Source organism: Lagenorhynchus albirostris, chromosome 5 (assembly GCF_949774975.1).
Source record: "Lagenorhynchus albirostris chromosome 5, mLagAlb1.1, whole genome shotgun sequence".
Classification (NCBI taxonomy): Eukaryota; Metazoa; Chordata; class Mammalia; order Artiodactyla; family Delphinidae; genus Lagenorhynchus; species Lagenorhynchus albirostris.
The window spans coordinates 55,220,268-55,240,027 of NC_083099.1; the positions used below are offsets into that span (position 1 = coordinate 55,220,268).

Genomic DNA, 19,760 nt, shown 5'->3' on the forward strand with positions numbered 1-19,760 from the left:
ATGTACCACCTCTTCTTTATCCATTTATCCATTGATGGACACTTAGGTTGTTTCTATAGCTTGGCTATCGTACAAAATGCTGTAATGAACATATGAGTGTATATGTCATTTCAAATTACTGTTTTAATTTTCTTTGAATAAATGCTTAGAAGTAGAATTGCTGGATCATATGATAGTTCTATTTTTACTTTTTTGATTAACATCCATACTGTTTTCTGTAGTGGCTGCACCAATTTACATTCCCACCAGCAGTGCATAACGGTTCCCTTTTCTCCACATCCTCGCCAACACTTCCTATTTCTTGTCTCTTTTATAATAGCCATTCTAACAGGTATTGAAGTGATTTCTTATTATTATGGTTTTGGTTTTCAAATTTTGCCATTTGTGACAACATAAATGGACCTCGAGGGTATCATGCTAAGAGAAAGACAAATACTATATGATTTCACTTATTTGTGGAATTTAAAAACCAAACCAAAATAAATGAATAAAACAGGATAAACTCACAGATGAAAAGAACAAATTATGGTTGCCAGAGAGGAGGGGGGCTGGTGAGTGGGCAAAATGGGTGAAGGGGGTCAAGAGGTATAAACTTCCAGTTACAGAATAAGTCAAGGAGATGTTATGTATAGCATGGTGATTGTAGTCAATAATATTTTATTGCCTATTGGAAATTTGCTAAAGCAGTAAATCTTAAAAGTTCTCATCGCAATAAAAAAATTTGTAACTTTATATGGTGACAGATGATATCTAGACTTATTGTGGTGATCATTTCTCAGTGTATACAAATATTCAAAGTGGTATGCCTAAAACTAATATAAATATCAATTATATATCAATAAAAAATAGCTAGTGAGAAAATAAATCAAATATTTTCCTAAATTTTAAGAAGGTGGGCATTAAAAAGTTCAGCAGAATGCTAGCTAAGATTTCAAGGTTGATGTTGTATTCAAAATATTGAAGAGTATGGGAAGATCAAAACTAGTCCTACAGGGCCCAATTTTGATTAGTTCTGGAACAGCTTTCAGTCCCAGTTCAACTATTAGCCTATGTTTAGTCTTGAGCAAGAGCTGAAAGACCATTGTCTAAGCTTTTGAGGAGCGATGGGTATTTGGTGTGACATTCAGGGAGTATGGCCCATCCAGTTGGCCTGCTCACTTACTCAAACTGATGTCCAAAGTCAATGCATAAATCTTCCCATTGAATCAGAGTTCCAGGTCAGACCTCTCATTTAAGGAAGAGATAGTATTGGGGCAAACAAATAAACAAACTTACCCACACAGTGGGAGAGAAAATTCACTGCAGCTATCAATAATAATCAACTTAGGGCTTTATTTTTAAAAAATAAATGGGCAAAGATTTGCTATTTGAGGAAAGCCCAAAGAACAAATGAGAATGACTGTCATGACCAAAAGAACCACCACAGGAAACAGTGAAGAAAATAAAATATTTAAATTAATATTGTCAGTATGATAATTCTTTTAGAAATTAAAATATTGATGAATTGAAAAGTCAAAAATAGGGCTTCCCTGGTGGGTGCAGTGGTTGAGAATCCGCCCACCAATGCAGGGGTCATGGGTTTGAGCCCTGGTCCAGGAAGATCCCACGTCCTGCAGAGCAACTAAGCCCATGAGCCACAACTACTGAGCCTATGTGCCACAACTACTGAAGCCCGCGTGCCTAGAGCCTGTGCTCCGTAACAAGAGAAGCCCCTGCAATCAGAAGCCTGCACACAGAAACAAAGAGTAGCCCCCGCTCGCCGCAACTAGAGAAAATCTGCACACAATAACAAAGACCCAATGCAGCCAAAAATAAATAAATAAATAAATTTGTTTTTTAAAAAAGTCAAAAATATGGCCTGGAAGATGAAATTGAGACAGTTTCCAGAATATAGCTTAAAAAGAAAATAAACTAAAAATATAAGAATTAAAGGCCCAGAAGCATAGAGGATAAATTCGGAGGGTCTAACATCTTCTAAAGAGTGTCAACAGGAGACCACAGAGAAAATTGAGATTTAGCAATAATCAAGGATTTACTGGAAGAAAAAATTTTGAGAGGTATGTACAGAAAGACTAAGTGCCTAATTTTTCTAGGAGTGCCAAGTTTTTCTAGGAGCTTAGGCTATATTCATACAAGAAACAAACCCTAACCTAAGAAAAGTCCTCTCAAAATTTTAGAACAAGGAAAAGAGTCCTTAAATGTTCTGGTGGGCAAATGTAGGCCACCTACAAAGATATAAGCATCTACTGTAGAATCAGATTTCTCATCACAGCACTGGATGTCAGGGAGAAAAGTACAGTGAAGATTTTAGAGCTCTGAGGTCACAAAGAGATTCTGGGAATCCAGAGCCACAGATGCCAGAAGCCATAGCTGACAGTAAGAGCTCATGTTCCATACCTGGGGATAAAACTGAAGTAGGTAAAAGCCAAATATTTGTCATACTGATACGGTGGGTGAATTCTGCCAGATTGTGTATGAGTTCTGTCTAGGCTAAGTACATAAAGATTCTCACTGTGCTTTCCTTCAAAAAGTGCTAACAGGTAAGATTTCCAAAACACATTAAAGCTTTTCTTCAATGTATTGAGAAGCAAAAAAGAATCTTTAGCTTATATTCGAGGTCCACCATGAACTGACCTCTATTTATCATGCCATACTGTTAGGTTTTCAAAACAATATTCAGCTTCCAAAGTGTATCACACTCTGTCACTCTTCCATATTTTTATGCATTATGTTCCCTTGGCCACTTCTCATGGTTTAAAACTCATTTAAAATGTCATCTTCCCTGAGAAGACTTCTCTGATAATGCCAGTTTAAGTTAGGTGCTCTCCTCCGTACTTCCATAGCACCTGGTATGTATTCCTATCCCAGGACAGGAAACACTATTTTGGGTCATTTGAGGGCAAGAAGGTACCTTGTACATTTTTGCAATTATAATAATTAGCAAATTTCTTAGACCTAGGAGATTCTAATTAAGTGCTTAGTGAGTGGATGAATAAGGGAGGGGCTGGGCTTTATTTGGAGCAGATGAATAATTGAGAAAATGTAATATAAACATAGGTTCTTTAGGTAGTGTCTATCCAGTTCAGATCTCTCCATATTCTGCAATACGTAGAAGTTTTAAACTTGGGAAATTAAAAAAAATAAAAGCAGATTTAAAAAAATAATGATTGACCCCATGTTATACAACATTTAACTTCAGCATAGAAGTTTAAGAGTGAGTAATGGATCCTGTTCTTTGGGTTCTGAAACTAATATCCAGTTTTGCCTCAACCAGGAACTATTGAGAACACTTGGTGTCTCTGATCCAGTCTGATTTGGATTCTCCTTCTTTCAGGTTTGATTAATCCTCTACTAAGTGAACTTCATTTTTTTTTTTTTCTCTTCCACCAGATCAGCGCTGCTAGTTTCAAGGCTCTTATTTTTATTTGCAGACCATTTTCCATCTTTAACAGCCTAACTTAAATTTGCTTTAATTACTTTGGCCTAAAATTAATTGATTGGAAGGTTAGCATCTTGCAATGCAAATCTCTGACTTAGAATCTAGGCTGGATGGCAGCAATTTGTACTTCTCTATTTTCTATGTTCTTCTACAGCTCCTTCCAGGACAGGAGAGCAGTTTGGCCCAGGTCTCACATTCACAGGGCCTCAAATTTAGGTATATGATTTTATCTCTAATTCAAACCTAATTTTTCAGTGGATAATAAAATTCCATTGCCTTGTTTTTGTTTACTAAATGCATGATTATATTAAATGTAAGCTTTAAAAATATTCCACGCATTTTATATACTTGTTTAAGTATTTATGTTTTAAGCTACCAGGAAATTCTAAGAATTGAGCATGTGCTTATCTTAATTGCAGAGAGGCCTCCTATGGTCTTATTTGTGCTTTCTGCCCAGAGCTATGTAATGTGCTACATTGAAAAGAGGGAAAAAGTTATATTTCATCCATTTAAGAGGGAAATATGACTTCCAGTTCGGATTTTATTTGAAAATGCTTTGCTTTTGGATAGTGCTACTACATCCCCTGTATAATTCGCTGAAACCATCCCATTTCAGGACTAACTGAAGGGTTTCTTGACTGACTGATTTATACTCACAATGTATAGGCATCAAAAGTAGAATTGTTCATATTCCTTTTTGCTTACCTCTTGTCTGTCATGAAAAATGCTCTCATGTTGAAAAACAGAAGGCAAATATTGGGAAGAAATTAATGAAGCCCAACATAGAGATGGTTTCATTGTTCCAGTGGAGTTTTCATTTATATATTTTATATATATATATCTATAATTTAGCATAGAATATTCAGAAAATGAACTAATGAAAAGAAAACTCACACCTATACTTTAAATTCCAATCCAACACCACTGGTCTTCCCCATTTCATATAGTATCTTTCTTCTCTGTTAGGTACCCTGGATAACTGAGGTCTTAACCATAGGTCTTCTCCTTGGTTCTGCCACCTTGCAGGTGGAGTTATTTCCAACCTTCAACCCACTTCAAAAGGCAGGCAAGGAGAGTCTTGTCTTTTAAAATTTACTTTGGTAGACACTTAAATGCTGTATTCCTTAAATTCTGGCAAACTTGAGAATGCTTGATTGTTGCCTTTTAATCAAAGGAACTTAGATGGGTGTAAATGTATTGAGTCTTTTCTTTTTTGCCTTAAAACTTCTTAAGTTGTTGTAGTTCAACAACAATGTACGTTTCTTGCTTTTTTTCTGTTTCTCATTTGATTAGTCACAGGATTATTTATTCCTGAAGTTCAGTTCAATTTCACTAAGATATGTCTTATATTTGATTACTATGTGTATCTTTTCGCTCTTCAAATTCAAGTTTTTATTTCAGGAAAATTTTCATCTATTACATTTTGAATATACATTTTATTGTTTTATTTTTCTGTTTTCTTTTTCAGAAGCATAATTATGCATGTGTTAGAATCCATTTGCCTATTTTTCACATTTATTATTGTCTATTTTTTAAAAATATCTCTGTTCTTTGTCTCAGTACTTTGATGGTTTCCTCAGGCTGATTCTTTATTTCTCTATCATTTGTATTATTTTGTGTAGTTGCTGTTCCGTCTGATTTTTTTTTTTTTTTCTTTTGGCCATGCCATGCAGCTTGTGGGATTTAGTTTCCTGACCTGGGATTGAACCAGGGCCATGGCAGTGAGAGCACCAAGTCCTAACCACTGGACCACCAGGGAATTCCCATGACTACTTTTTTTTCATTCCTTTTCTGAGCTACTGACTCCTACTAGCTTATTTTTTTGCCTTTTTTTGTTATCTTTTATGTCTCAGTTGTTTTATTTTTTCCCCATTCTTTTAGTCTCCCTGTTATCTTGAAGAATTTTTTGTATTTCTTTCCTATTTTCTATGGTAATTAATAATTCACATTTACTGAACTCTCAAGATGTTCCAGAAACAGTGATTTTCAAATCACTTTGTATTCATTTTGTAGTTAATATTCAGAATAAACTTATGAGAGTAGGTACTATTATTAACTGTTTTTACAGATAACTAAGCAGTAAAAAATATTAGTTCATAATTTACAGTTATGAAGGCCTTTCTATTGGATGAAGCACTTGCTTAAGGACATTGTGGAAAGAAAAGAGGAGAGTTAGCCAAGATCACAGCTTTGATTTAGGCACTGTGACTCAAACGTTCTTTCATCGACTATCATTTACCCTGAAGGTGTATCTCTCAGTTTTGGTATTTAGCACCTAATGCACACATAGAGGTTCCCAGTGTTTCTGTTTGGTGACTGTTGCTTCTTATTCCTTCATCCCAACTTTGTTTTCATAGGACAGTATATAAATAAAAATGATGTGCCAGCTTGGTTCAAAGATACAAAGCAAAATCAGTACCGGGAAAAGGCACAAGGGGCAAATTCCACATGAAAACAGGCTCAAACTTCTAAAAGTCCTCTCCCAGTGACTCACGTGAGACATGCTTAATTCCTCCAGGCGTGAACGTGACAGAATGTGTGAAATATTGTTACCAGGGAAGCTCATTAAAGACTAATTGCCTAGGGATTTTATTAGGGATTGGTCACATAAGTACCCTTGGCCTAGCATGTACTGAAATTCTAGCTTCCCAGAAGGAAAGCAGGTAGTCAGCATAAACCATATTGTTTACACAAACAGTTTTGGCACAGTGAACTAATCCACGGTTCTGGGAATGGTGGGAACCCTCCCCAAATCCAACTTCAATGCACTTGGATCCACTCAGAAGTAACAATCTAAGAGAGAGAGCAAGAGAGTAGCCACAGTGTTTTTTAGGATTTAGGCTCAGAAATCCCACACTGTCACTTCTGACATATTAGGTTTATTAGAAATGAGTCACAAAGTCCAACCCACTCTCAAGAGGAAGGAAGGGGATATTCCTCACTAATTCTGATAAAAGATGGCAATATTTCTATTTATAGCTCCTGTGAAAATACTATAATTTAATAGAAGAAATGTAGTCTATAATCCAATTGTCTACCAGTTTTGAAATCATCCAATTCTTGATTATTTTAAGATTTGAGAAATTCATATCCCTTTGAAGACTTAATAATACTAATTATGTAAATATTTCTTACATCAAATTCACATAAAATGTGACAAAATGTACCAATTAGCAGGGTAAAATGTATAACAACATTTATTTTGATTCAAAAGATGCTATTACTCTATGAAAACTCTGGAATGCAAATCTAAAGAGGAACTGGATTTCAAAGGTAGGAACTCATTGTAGGTCACTACCATATCCTGACCAAGACCCTTAAAAACAATCCCACGAGGAAAGGAGACTGTAAACTAGTGATTAAGCTAATGCATTACCCTAATGTTCTGTCAAGAGAGGCTTAGGTCTTTAGAGTTCAGCATACCTAGCACTGTGTCTGCAGATGATTAACTAAGAGAATCGCAAATGTAATCCCAAATTTGGGATTTGAGCAATGCCTGAGCTAATCCTTGAGCTTAGGCATCGACCCAGATCATCAAGGGCTCATTGCAGATTATGAAAATGCCCAAGAGACTAGGCAGTTCCAAATTAATATAGTCTCACTGTGTGATCATGAGAAACAGCATTAAGCAGTGAACTTTCTGGCTGGTTTTTAGAAGCAGGACTCTGCCTTCATTTTTGGATTGTTTAAGCCCTAGATTCTTAAATAGTGGTGGGAGGGGTGGGTGACAGCAACACTGGACTCCCTACAACTAATGCCAGTGGACGTCTTTAGGAAGGTAAGAAATGTGAGCACATTTATAATCTAAATTTATGTAGTTTATGTTGTAATATTCCAGTTTAACAATTTTGTCAGGTTATGTGACATGTAAACTCTAGGATGAACACTGTTTTAATAAGGGAAATTGTTTTTTCAAGATAGAAATAAAAATTTACAAAAACGTATGAGAAAAATGGGTTTTTGGGGAACACAGCTGATTTTATTTTCTTGTGTGTTTTCCTTATTTGTATTTTAGGTGAGGAAGAGATTTAACATCTGTTCTCTTCTTTATATATACTTAGAGGTCTGCATGAGTCCTGTCATGAAGTATCCAAGGAAGGTAGTCAGTTATAATTTAAGACCCAAGTATAAGAAAAAGGGGAGAAATTACAATTAAGAAAATCACTTCATGTCACTATGGAGCTTATTCCTAATGACTATATAAGCAGTGTAACCTCTGAATTCCCTATTTATTTTTCCAGGTTATTGCAGGAGGTCTGCAACATTAGGCAAACCTGCACCTGAGTGAAATTGCTTAATCAGTTATGCTGTTTTAATAGCACATCTAGTGAATTGAACAAGTGCCAAAACACTTTAGTTCCAAAGGAAAACCATAAACATTCATCTTAGACTGAGTCTTTGCACACAAACTAAATTGGAGGACTTAGGATATTATCTGATATTTCAGACCAGAAGGGAAAATAAAATATATTTTTCATCTGAGATATCCAGATAATATAAACCAAGGAATATGTTTTCTCTTGAATTATACTGGTATTTTCTTTTATCCTCTATTTCAGATTCAGGTCAATTCAACAAATATCTGTCTATTGTACAAGGTATTTAACTAGGCATTGTTGAGATGTGGAGATAAATGAGATTCAGTCTTTGCCTATAATAATGTGGGAGCAGAGATGGACTGGAAATGGCTACCATTTTGGGGGCACAGACTACACATCTGTAGCTGTATTAGCCATCTTTTTAGCCTTTTAAACCGATTTCTACTGCCTCCTAAAAGTCTGTAAGAATTTATTCTCCTATTATCTAGAGCGGAAGTCTGAGAACCTGCGAATTTATGTAACTTAACTAAGAAACGCACATATCTTGTAAGTGACTAAGCCTGGATTCAAATTCAAATCACTCAGATTCTATAACTCAAAATGAACAGTTAATATCTGCTGATGAACAAGGCAGTCATATGTGAATGCATCTTTAAGAGTCAACATTCATCGGACAGATACTCAATTAGAATTCATCATCCCAGATCTCCTAATTTATAAAATCGATGAATGATATGGACAATATACAACCATTTTATGACAATATTGCTGCTATTGTTTATATTTCAATGATATGTTTCCTGTACAAGTAATGTACAATCCCAGAGTTATATGTAATTCCCTGTGTATGATATACACTTTGATATTCCCATTTTGTTTATGTACCATATGGATACTGAATACTGTAACAAATAAAATCAGTTTGTTTGTTTGTTTTTGCGATACACAGGCCTCTCACTGTTGTGGCCTCTCCCGTCGTGGAGCACAGGGTCCGGACGTGCAGGCTCAGTGGCCATGGCTCACGGGCCCAGCCACTCCGCGGCACATGGGATCCTCCCGGACCAGGGCACGAACCCGTGTCCCCTGCATCGGCAGGCAGACTCTCAACCACTGCGCCACCAGGGAAGCCCTCAGTTATTTTTGATAAGTAAATTTTAGAAAGTTTAAAGTGGGGCTTATGGGCCAAATGACAATTCTGGAGACTCCCATCTGAGTTACATACAAAAATTGTTGTCCCAGCTAATGAATACACATGAAGGAAGGAACCAAATGGATCGAACTGCATCTTATCCTCTGCCATTATGTAATTCTGTAAACACAACAGTCTACAGCTGTCGTGCTGTAGACTGTTATAGCAGCTGTTGTGCTGTAGACAGTTGTGCTGTGTTTTGTTACAGTTATAGAAGCTGAATGCAAATAATTGTCTAACTTTGAACTTCTTAAGTTTAATTCTAATTAGATTTTATTCCAAAATCAAGGCATTATACAGAAATGCTGCTATAAAATAATAAAAGTATAAATAAGGCAGCCTTCTGATTTTGATTCCTAATAGCTCTTACTCCAAGTGTGGATAACCTACCTCACCATGGTTATGAATGAAATTATTCATGCAACCTTCACATATAAGGATGCCTCTTCTTGTAGTCCGTGACTCAGAAAGTCTTATGTTACTAATAGATACAAACCCTTGAATGTCTTTATTACCTTCCTCATCTCAAAAAGCTCTGAATATATAATAAGCATATGTTCTTTGTATGTGTGTATCTTTATTACATCAAAAAAAGTCAACCACAACATGTCTCCCTACAACATCAACTGTCCTGAAGATACAGAACAGTTTTGACAGACACAATGTTTTTATTCTCAAAAGTTTCGGTAGGAAACAGCACCGGCACAACAACGATATGTAAGTAAGAAAGTAACAATATTAGACCAATACCCTGTAAAACATTAGCATTATATGTTTATTCAACATAAAGTAATGTAAATGATTTTGGCAGTATAAGTCTTCCATCTATATATTCTATGTGGCCTGGTGGGACCTCCAGGTGTTCATCAAAGTCCAGCTCCCCTATTACTATAGTGCCCAAATTGTCTCTAGGGCTGCCGACCTAGAAGGCATTCTGTAGTCTCACCTGAAGTTAGGTGTGACTATGTGATTAAACTCACCAACAGAATACGAGTGGATGTGTCATGTGCCCCTTTGGATCTTGGCTTTTAGATGCAGAACACTTGCATCACATACTCTCTTTCCCTTTCCTGTTGGTAGATGTGTCAAGGCAGTGAGTCAGCCTCTATCATGCAGAATATGAAAATACTGTAGGAGAAATTGGAGCAACAAAGGACAAAAACCTGGCTCTCTGACAAAGTGGAGCAGAGATTCCCTGGATGATCTCGGCCTTTCATATAAGGGCTTCCACAGAAAAGAGAGAGGAAAACGTCATGTTTTTATAGTTCTTATACTTTTGAATCTCTATTGCAGCAGCTTATCTGTCAGCCTAATTAAGTCATGTGGGAAAGACCCCTCTTAAAGGTCTGGTTTCCTCACTGACAAAATAAAGATACTAGACTAGAGGGTCTCTAAAGCCTCTCCAATATAATATTCTGTGAAACTGACTATTTTATTCTATGACAAGTTCTTGTTAAGAAGTTGGAAAAGAAAACCTGCAAGACATTCATATTAATGAAGCAATTGCTATACAAATATAATAAAAAGCAATTACAAATTTAAAGAATCCAATTTAGATAAAGATTTATATGGTATTGACAGACTCCAGTCTATTTACATTCCTTCAACTGAACAGAAAAAGAAAACCCTATAGAGATTCCATAGTGAGGCAGGCTTCAAATTATTACTAATCACTACCCTTCTCCCTAGTGCTACAGGAAACTGAACACAGAACATGTGGTGCTATGCGGAACTGACTGGACAGAAGTACAGAAATAAGAATGAAGAGTTCATGCAATAATCAAGAGTGAGAAGCTCTGGGACCGTGAGGAAGATAGAAGTGCCATGTGTTTTCAGGCCAGGCAACCCACATAGGCATACCAATGACGACACTTACTGGTAGTTATGTGACCTTGGGAAAGTCACTCCACATTCCCTTTTCTCAGTTCCCTCATTGGTAAAATAGCTATGAAAATAGGATCCATTTCAGAATATTATAAGGTTTTAAAAAGACAGTGCATGTAGAGCACTGAAGTGGCAATAGTCACAGTTTAATAGATGCTAGCTATTTTTGTTATGATACTACTGCTTTTGTTAGTAGTAGAAGTATGATTTTAAGCTATCAAAGATGTCATGCACCCAGGGCTTCCTTGGTGGCGCAGCGGTTGAGAGTCCGCCTGCCGATGCAGGGGACATGGGTTCGTGCCCCGGTCCGGGAAGATCCCACATGCCGCTGAGCGGCTGGGCCCGTGAGCCATGGCCACTGAGCCTGCGCGTCCGGAGCCTGTGCTCTGCAACAGGAGAGGCCACAACAGTGAGAGGCCCACGTACCACAAAACAAAAACAAAAACAAAAAACAAACAAACAAACAAAAAGATGTCGTGCACCCAAACACTGTAGAATGCAAACACCAAGTTACACAAGATGGGCTATCTTCAAGGGGACTGCAATTGCCTTGATGAAACAAGACTCAACTATGGAAAATTAATTCATAATTAAGTAACAGATATATGCTACTGCATAGAAATGCAGTAAGTATTCACAAGGTGAAGGAAGTGTAAAATGGCGTAGACTTTGTGGAGAAAAGAACATTGAAAGCCTGTGCTAAGGATAATAAAGGCTTGAAGCTTGCTGTGTGTTGAATATTATTTTAACTGCTTTATGCACTCGGCTTATGTAATCCTCACAATAATCTTATGAGTACATACTTTGCTTATTTCTATTTTATAGATAAGTCAATTGAAAGATAGAGAGCTCAACTAACTTGCCCCAAAGTAACAGGTGGTACTCGATGGAAGCTGTATAAGAACTGACAAACTGAAAGAAAACCAGGGCCAGATCAGAAGCGCCGAGTGACACTGAGTTCTTAGAAAGGATAAATCGATGAATGAAAAGCCCATGTCATTCCAAGTAGGGAAGAAAATAAAGACAATCAAGGAAGAAGATTTTGAGTATGACTTATGTCTGAGTGAGAGAGGGAACAGATCTTAATTAGAGCAGTGGCTAAAATAATTATGAGTATGCTCTTATTAAATCCTATGAATTTACATATAGAAATGTTATTTTAATATGAAGGAATGTGATTTTTATAGAAGCCTTGAAATTATAGTGTAATAATTAACCAGTGTTTTTTATTTGTTTAGATAATTATATTCATTTAAGTCTAATCTTTGTCAGACCTCATATTAAGGAAAATGTAGTCCTCTCTCAGAGTTCTGAGACTTTCTGAATGTGTAAAGAATTAGGCCAGGAGACTGATAAGCAAGCTTTCTGCACTTTAATAGAAATGACATTAAAATATTTCCCTCTTTTGGTCCATTTTAAAAGAGTTTTTTTCATGGATAGCATGAACTGAAAAATGCAAGTATTTTATTTGAAGCATTGATAAGTGAAAAAAATATTACACGAGTTTGATGTGAAGTATCTGCTTGTCTAATGAAATCCTGGCAGAAATATGCCTTACTTTTAACACAAGTTAATTTTATAAATCTAACATACTCTCAAGAGAAGGGAAATAGCACTGTGTCATTTTTTGGCAATCGTTCTAAAGCTGAATATTTAAACAGTGAATCTTGGCACCCATAAAAGAGTTTAAACATCAACAGTGTTCTTAAAAAAGACCAAATGACAGTTGAGCTGTGGAAATTCTGCTAACTTTCCATGTAGGAAACATACTGAACAGAAAGAGGTCTATGTCCCTTTACGCCCTTTATATGTTACATTAATAATTTGAAAGATATATCTATATCTTGTTTAAAAATTTTCTCAAAGACTGAGTCTGCTTAGTGGAAAAATGTAAATTAGTGTTTGGTAACCAGATTAAAAATGTCATTTAAAAAATAATTTTGTAGTATAGTCTAAAGTCAGGGAGCCTGATTCTTCCAGCTCCATTTTTCTGTCTCAAGATTGCTTTGGCTATTTGGGGTCTCAAAGCTACAGTAATCAGAACAGTTTGGTACTGGCACAAAAACAGAAACATAGATTCAATGGAAGAGGATAGAAAGTCCAGAGATAAACCCATACACCTATGGTCAACTTATCTATGACAAAGGAGTCAAGAATATACAATGGAGAAAAGACAGTCCCTTTGATAAGTGGTGCTGGGAAAACTGGATAGCTATGTGTAAAAGAATGAAATTAGAATACTCTCTAACACTATACACAAAAATAAACTCAAAATGGATTAAAGACCTAAATGTAATGCCAGATACTATAAAACTCTTAGAGGAAAACATAGGCAGAACCCTCTCTGACATAAATCTCAGCAATATCTCTGTTGATCCACCTCCTAGAGTAATGAAAATAAAAACAAAAATAAACAAATGGGACCTAATTAAACTTAAAAGATTTTGCAGAGCAAAGGAAACCACAAAAAAAACAAAAAGACAACCCACAGAATGGGAGAAAACATTTGCAAACCAAGTGACCGACAAGGGATTAATCTCCAAAATATACAAACAGAACATGCGGCTTAATATCAAAAAAAGTAACCCAATTAAAAATGGGCAGAATATCGAAATAGACATTTCTCCAAAGAAGACTTACAAAGGGCCAAAAAGCACATGAAAGATGCTCAACATCACTAATTATTAGAGAAATGCAAATCAAAACTGCAATGAGGTATTGCCTCATACCAGTCAGAATGGCCATCATCAAAAAATCTACAAACAATAAATGCTGGAGAGAGTGTGGAGAAAAGGGAACCCTCCTACATTCTTGGTGGGAATGTAAATTGGTACAACCATTATGAAGAACAGTACAGTTTTATATTTAAAAAACTAATATAAAACTATCATATGATACAGCAATCCCACTCCTGGACACATACCCAGAGGAAACCATTATTTAAAAAGATACATGCACACCAATGTTCATTGCAGCATTATTTACAATAGCCAAGACATGGAAGCAACCTAAATGTATATCAACAGAGGAATGGATAGGAAAGACGTGGTACATATATACAATGGAATATTACTCAGGCATAAAAAACAAAAACAAAATAATGCCATTTGCAGCAACATGGATGGACCTAGAGACTGTCATACAGAGTGAAGTAAGTCAGACAGAGAAAGACAAATATCACATGATATCACTTCTACGCAGAATCTAAAAAAAAAATAGTACAAATGATCTTATTTACAAAACTGAAATGTAGATGTAGATGTAGAAAACAAACTTACGGTTACCAGGGGATAAGCGGGGGGAGGGATAAATTGAGAGATTGGAAGTGATATATACACACTACTATATATAAAATAGATAACTAAAAAGGATCTACTGTATAGCACAGAGAATTTTACTCAATACTCTGTAATAACCTATATGGGAAAAGAATTTAAAATAGAGTGGATATATGTTTATGTATAACTGATTCACTTTACTGTACACCAGAAATTAACAACACTGTAATTCAAATGTACTCCAATAAAAAATTTTTTAAAAAAGTAATTTTGGTTATGTTGGTATGATGGAAGTCTCCCTTTATTTTATAAATATAAAAATGTATACTCAATCATATTTTCAGAGTAGAGTTTATTACATATTAGCAAACTTTTGCTAAGTTAAAATAAAATATTGAAGATGTCAAAACTAACAATGCTCATATTCTTGCTGGATTAGTTTTCATAAATATGAAACTGAGACATCAACATTCATCAGTTTTTCATAATTTAAATGAATATCTCCACTTGTTCTTTACTCTTATTAGTGCATTTAAATTTAAGTTTTCAATGGAGTCTTGTTACTATCCTTCTGTAATTTATAAATAAACCTATATTTTCAGTAAAGATGGATTCACCCATTCTGGAATTCGTTGGGCTCTAGACCATAAAGCTGAACAAGACAGCATTATACCTCCCCAAATGAAGTTTCCAATCTACAGTGAAGGGTTCTTTTAACAATAATAGTTTTAAAAATTAGTAATTTAAAAAGACTGAATATGCCATAAATGGTGTATTTTGAAAGGCTTTAAAAGAAATTTTTCTAAATTGGTTTTATATCTACACTTCCACAGGTTTAATAGAGAACTATGATCGGGATTTTTTATTTCTCCGTGTTTATTTACTTTTTAAAAAATTTTTGGATCAGATAATTAGGGTTTTTAATCTTTTACTCTGATTTCCTTTTATGTGAAGTACCTGAATACAAAGGTGCTTAGAGAGACAGACATGGTTAGGGGGGCTACATTTGAGGTCAGTAAAGAATTCTTTAGACTTACTGAGATTCATGAAATGCACATATAAATGCTGAATTCTCATAACCAAGAGTAAGAGCTCAAAAAAGTCTTTAGCACTTACAAAAGATGTCAATCACGTGCTTTACTGCTTATAGATACATTTCTATGCACATTATTCCAAACAATGGAGAAAGAGAGACACACTAAATTTAAGCTGTGAGTAAATTTCAATAATTCTAGGTTGTTCTACTCTAAACTGTATACATCTTCCTTTAAATACCCATTTTTAAAATTTAAATTTAATCCAGTTTATTTTGATATTTTAAAAATAATGTCTATTTTCTCTTCCAGATATACTGTTTAAGAGGATTTATTTTATTCATGCGAAAAAGTTGATTTATTCTCTGCAGAAAAGAGAAGAAGGTTGATGCTTATCAAGACACAAGAAATGCAAAACAGGCTTCAAGAGTGGGAAGGGGGAATACTTGCCTTGGACTTTCCTTGATTACTTGTACAGTTATTGGTAAAATATCCAAACAGAATACATTCTGCTTTCCTTGTCCCAGGCATATCACTATTTCACATTTTCTTGTGGCCCTGTCTTTCTATCGTTCCGTTATCCACATAGCCATCTTGAAATTTAATAATATTTATCATTCTCCAATTAAGTTATATGAGGTGAGACTCTAACTCAATTAACATATATCATGTGGGGAGCACTCTATATCTTTCAAACACTGCTAACACACTCCAGTTCCAAGTGGATTCATAGCAGAGCAGTCAGCAAGTCTTAAGGACTACTCTCCTGCGATCTATCTTTTTCTTTTTTTTTAAATAAAAGATGCTACAGTTTTTTTCACTCACTTACTTAAAACTATAAAACCATGTTATATTTACTTCAAAAAACTGCTTTTCTATAAAGAAACAGAGGATTTTTTTGGTTATTATTTGGTCTTTCTGAATATGGGGAGGTTATGTAGATTTTTGAAGAATTTAATAAACTTTTCTCCTTAACCTAATCATAAAAATCTTAACAATTATTAGAATGAGTAAATATATTTCATACATAAGTAAAAATGCTGAACTTTAAATATCCTCAAATACAAAACATTAGAAATCAGTGGATGATTCAGTGAAAATAAATAGATAAAAAATAAAGACATAAGAATCTAATTCTCATGGCACTGAATTCCTCAGTTGTTAAATGATCATGGTGGAAAGTAAATCTTGTCAAGGGTTTACCTCCTATACTCACAAAAAATATTTAAATATACTTCAGTATTAGTAATATATGTATTAAGAAGTCATAATAATTTCAAGATGTAAAGAATAAAAGATCAATTAAAACTTAATTGCCCTGTGCTATGTGGCTGCTTCCCACTAGCTATCTATTTTACATTTGGTAGTGTATATATGTCCATGCCACTCTCTCACTTTGTCACAGCTTACCCTTCCCCCTCCCCATATCCTCAAGTCCATTCTCTAGTAGGTCAGGGAGATCAGCTCGGTAGTTTGTGACCACCTAGAGGGGTGGGATAGGGAGGGTGGGAGGGAGGGAGACGCAAGAGGGCAGAGATATGGGAACATATGTATATGTATAACTGATTCACTTTGTTATAAAGCAGAAACTAACACACCATTGTAAAGCAATTATACTCCAATAAAGATGTTAAAAAAACTTAATTGCCAAAAAATATTTCTTAAATAAAACTAAATGTATTACTCACTTTTTAAAGGAATCTTGAAAATAACATATATGAAAGCAAAGAATTTCTTTTTTTTTTTTTTTAGATTTAGAACTATTGTTCTTAACTTGCTTTTCTGGGAAAGGATACTTTTCTGTAAATGGACCTTACTACTATGTGTTATGTAACTCCAGGGAGTGCCATTCGAGTGCCGTTCATTTAATGTATCGTGTGAATGGTAACCTCGTGGTTGAACATGATGGAGGCCCACTGTCTACACCTGGTTCTCATTTGGTTATTAAGAGGTAGGTGGACACAGAATCTGCTGTGTTCCATAGGATGCCTTTAGGTGGTATTAGAATGATTCCCGGGGCCAGCTACATAAATTCTAGGGCCCATTGTGCAATGAAAATGTGCTCCTTGTTCAAAAAACAGAAAAGAAGGTTTTTCCTTTCTTACACAGTTTCCCTATTTACTGTCATGGTGTTTTTAAATTTTTCTATTTCATATTACACACACCCTCCCCTCCCCCGGGCACAGAGAAACTGACAGGAGTGCAGACCCTTACAGGTGCTTGGGGCCCTGCCCTAAAACTTGTTGAGCCAGACTTCAAGTGTCCCTGTCTCTGAGCCCAACCCCAGGAGTGGAGTACAGCCATCGCTGCTGGGCAGGAGCAGGGAGCAGGTGGACCAAAACCCACCTCAGGAAGGTGCTGAGAGGTGAGAATGCATATGAGCTCCAAGTCCCTGAGTTATGTTCCATTGTATCACTGGGCTTCATTTAAAAACCACAAATTCAAAGATAAAATTAAGAATTTTAAGAAGCAAGCTCAGAGCATTAAATCCAAAAGGAGTACCTTCTGGGTATAAGGCCCTGTGCTGGTGCACTGGTTGAACACCTGTGAAGAAGGACGGTGACTACATAATTCATCATCTAAACCAGGATGGTTTTGATCTTGAAAGGGGCACCACTGTAACCTCGCTGGGACAAGAGGCATAAATCCACCTGATTTGGGACAAACTGTGATGAATAGTTACCCTACAGAAAATACAACTCAAATAAACCTTTAAAATTTATAAATTCCTAGGGACCCACAAGAAAAAATCCAGGGGTAGAGTTGGCTTAAATCCAATGATCCCTGTTCCATTTCTGTAGGATTCTCTTTGCTTTGCTCCTCTTCATGTCCTTTCATCCTGAGGCAGTTATAGTTTAATTAGTTATAGCAGCTCCAGATCTTAAATTTGGTTAAAACAATATCCAGAAGAAGAATAAAGTTCTCTACCATCTATATACTAGTTAATTCCAGAACAGAAAAGGCCTTTCTAGAAGCTTCAGGAAACCTCTCCTTCAGTTACATTGACCTAAATTGAATCACATGCTCATTTCTGAACCAATTACCATCAAAAGAGACAACTGATTTTAAGCCTATAAGAACCACCTCCAGAGATGGGAATGGGATCAGTAGATGGGCTCCACTGAAGACTGTAAATCTCAAAGAAAATCAGGTTTTGTTAAGAAAATTTCTGTTATGAAAGTGGAAACAGTACAGATGCAGAACTATCATCTAATAATGTTTAACTGATTTTTCCTGGATAAACAGAGGAAACTCAGTGATACGAGCCCAGATCACATTTGCAGTGGCACATTATGTAGGCATAGCCAAGCCAGACAGGCAGATTCAGACGAGTTTCGTCTTCCTAACAAGGCTCTTAGGACCCCTTATGATTTTGTTTCCTGCCAATATCTCTCACTACCACAGGGGAGGCAATATATTATCCTTACTCTATTAGGGTTTGTTTTTGTTTGTTTTTTTGTTGGAGTCTGAGAATTAAACTGACATAAGCCATCAGCAGAAGGAAGACATACAAATTTACTTAATGTAAGTTTTATGTGATATGGGAGCCTTCATAAGGAATGAAGACCCAAAGAAGTGGTGAAACTTAGATGTTTTTATATTAGGTTGAACAAAGGCATTTGTGGAAAAGTAAGTAAACTATATGGGGGGGGTGCTAAAGGAAGACAAGAAAAGAATTATTTTAACAAAGTCTGTTTGTGTAAAATTCTCTTAGTCTCAACTTCTCGTTCCTGATGATAAGAATGTTACTTTTCTAGCATATGGAGGATATCTTTCACAGAGGAGTTTCATATCCTGCTTTTAAGAAAAAGAAGGTAAAAATGTTTTTCTTATCTTTGCTGTTTATCACGTGCCTTTAACTCAAAATAGTCAATCTGCCAGAGTGGCATATTTTGGGGTGATGTGTTCAGAACTCTTTCACTACATACCTGACAAACAAAGGAATCAGACCCAAAGAAATACTTGAAATGGTCAAAATGTGTGATGCTCTATTACCCTATTTTACATTTCAAGTTCCTAGTATTTACTGAACACTTAATACATATGCATTAAATTAAGGACAAAAGCATTATTAGGGCTAAAAAGCATCATTACATTTTGACAAAATTCAGGAAGATATAACCATTTCAAACTTAGATGTATCTAATAAATTAGTTTAAAATATATACAGAAAAATGGATAAAAGTACAGGGAGAAGTTGACAAATCTATCATAATGATTATGAAGTCTCCCCAAATCTATCTATAGATTCAATGTAATTCAAATAAAATTCTCTGAGATATTTTCCTATATATGGGAAAGCAAAGGGCTAAGAATAGCCAAAATAAACTTGAAAAAGAGAATGAGATGACTTTCCTTACCAAATGTCAATAATATCAATATATACTTTCATTCATGTAAGAAAATGATAGAAAAATTAACCAATGATTGAAATTAAATTGGTTTAACCACATGTAAAATATTTTTAATATTAAAATATGAACATTTTATAAGCTCAAAATGGATTAAAGACCTAAATGTAAGGCCAGAAACTATCAAACTCTTAGAGGAAAACATAGGCAGAACACTCTATGACATAAATCACAGCAAGGTCCTTTTTGACCCACCTCCTAGAGA

General features: G+C 35.5%; 1 non-coding gene across 1 annotated transcript; it reads right to left on the reverse strand.

Moving 5' to 3' along the window:
* Positions 1 to 5,126: 5,126 nt before the first annotated feature.
* On the reverse strand, positions 5,127 to 5,198 carry TRNAE-CUC (transfer RNA glutamic acid (anticodon CUC)). The gene has a single exon. It is a non-coding gene; the product is annotated as a tRNA-Glu (tRNA).
* Positions 5,199 to 19,760: the final 14,562 nt, after the last annotated feature.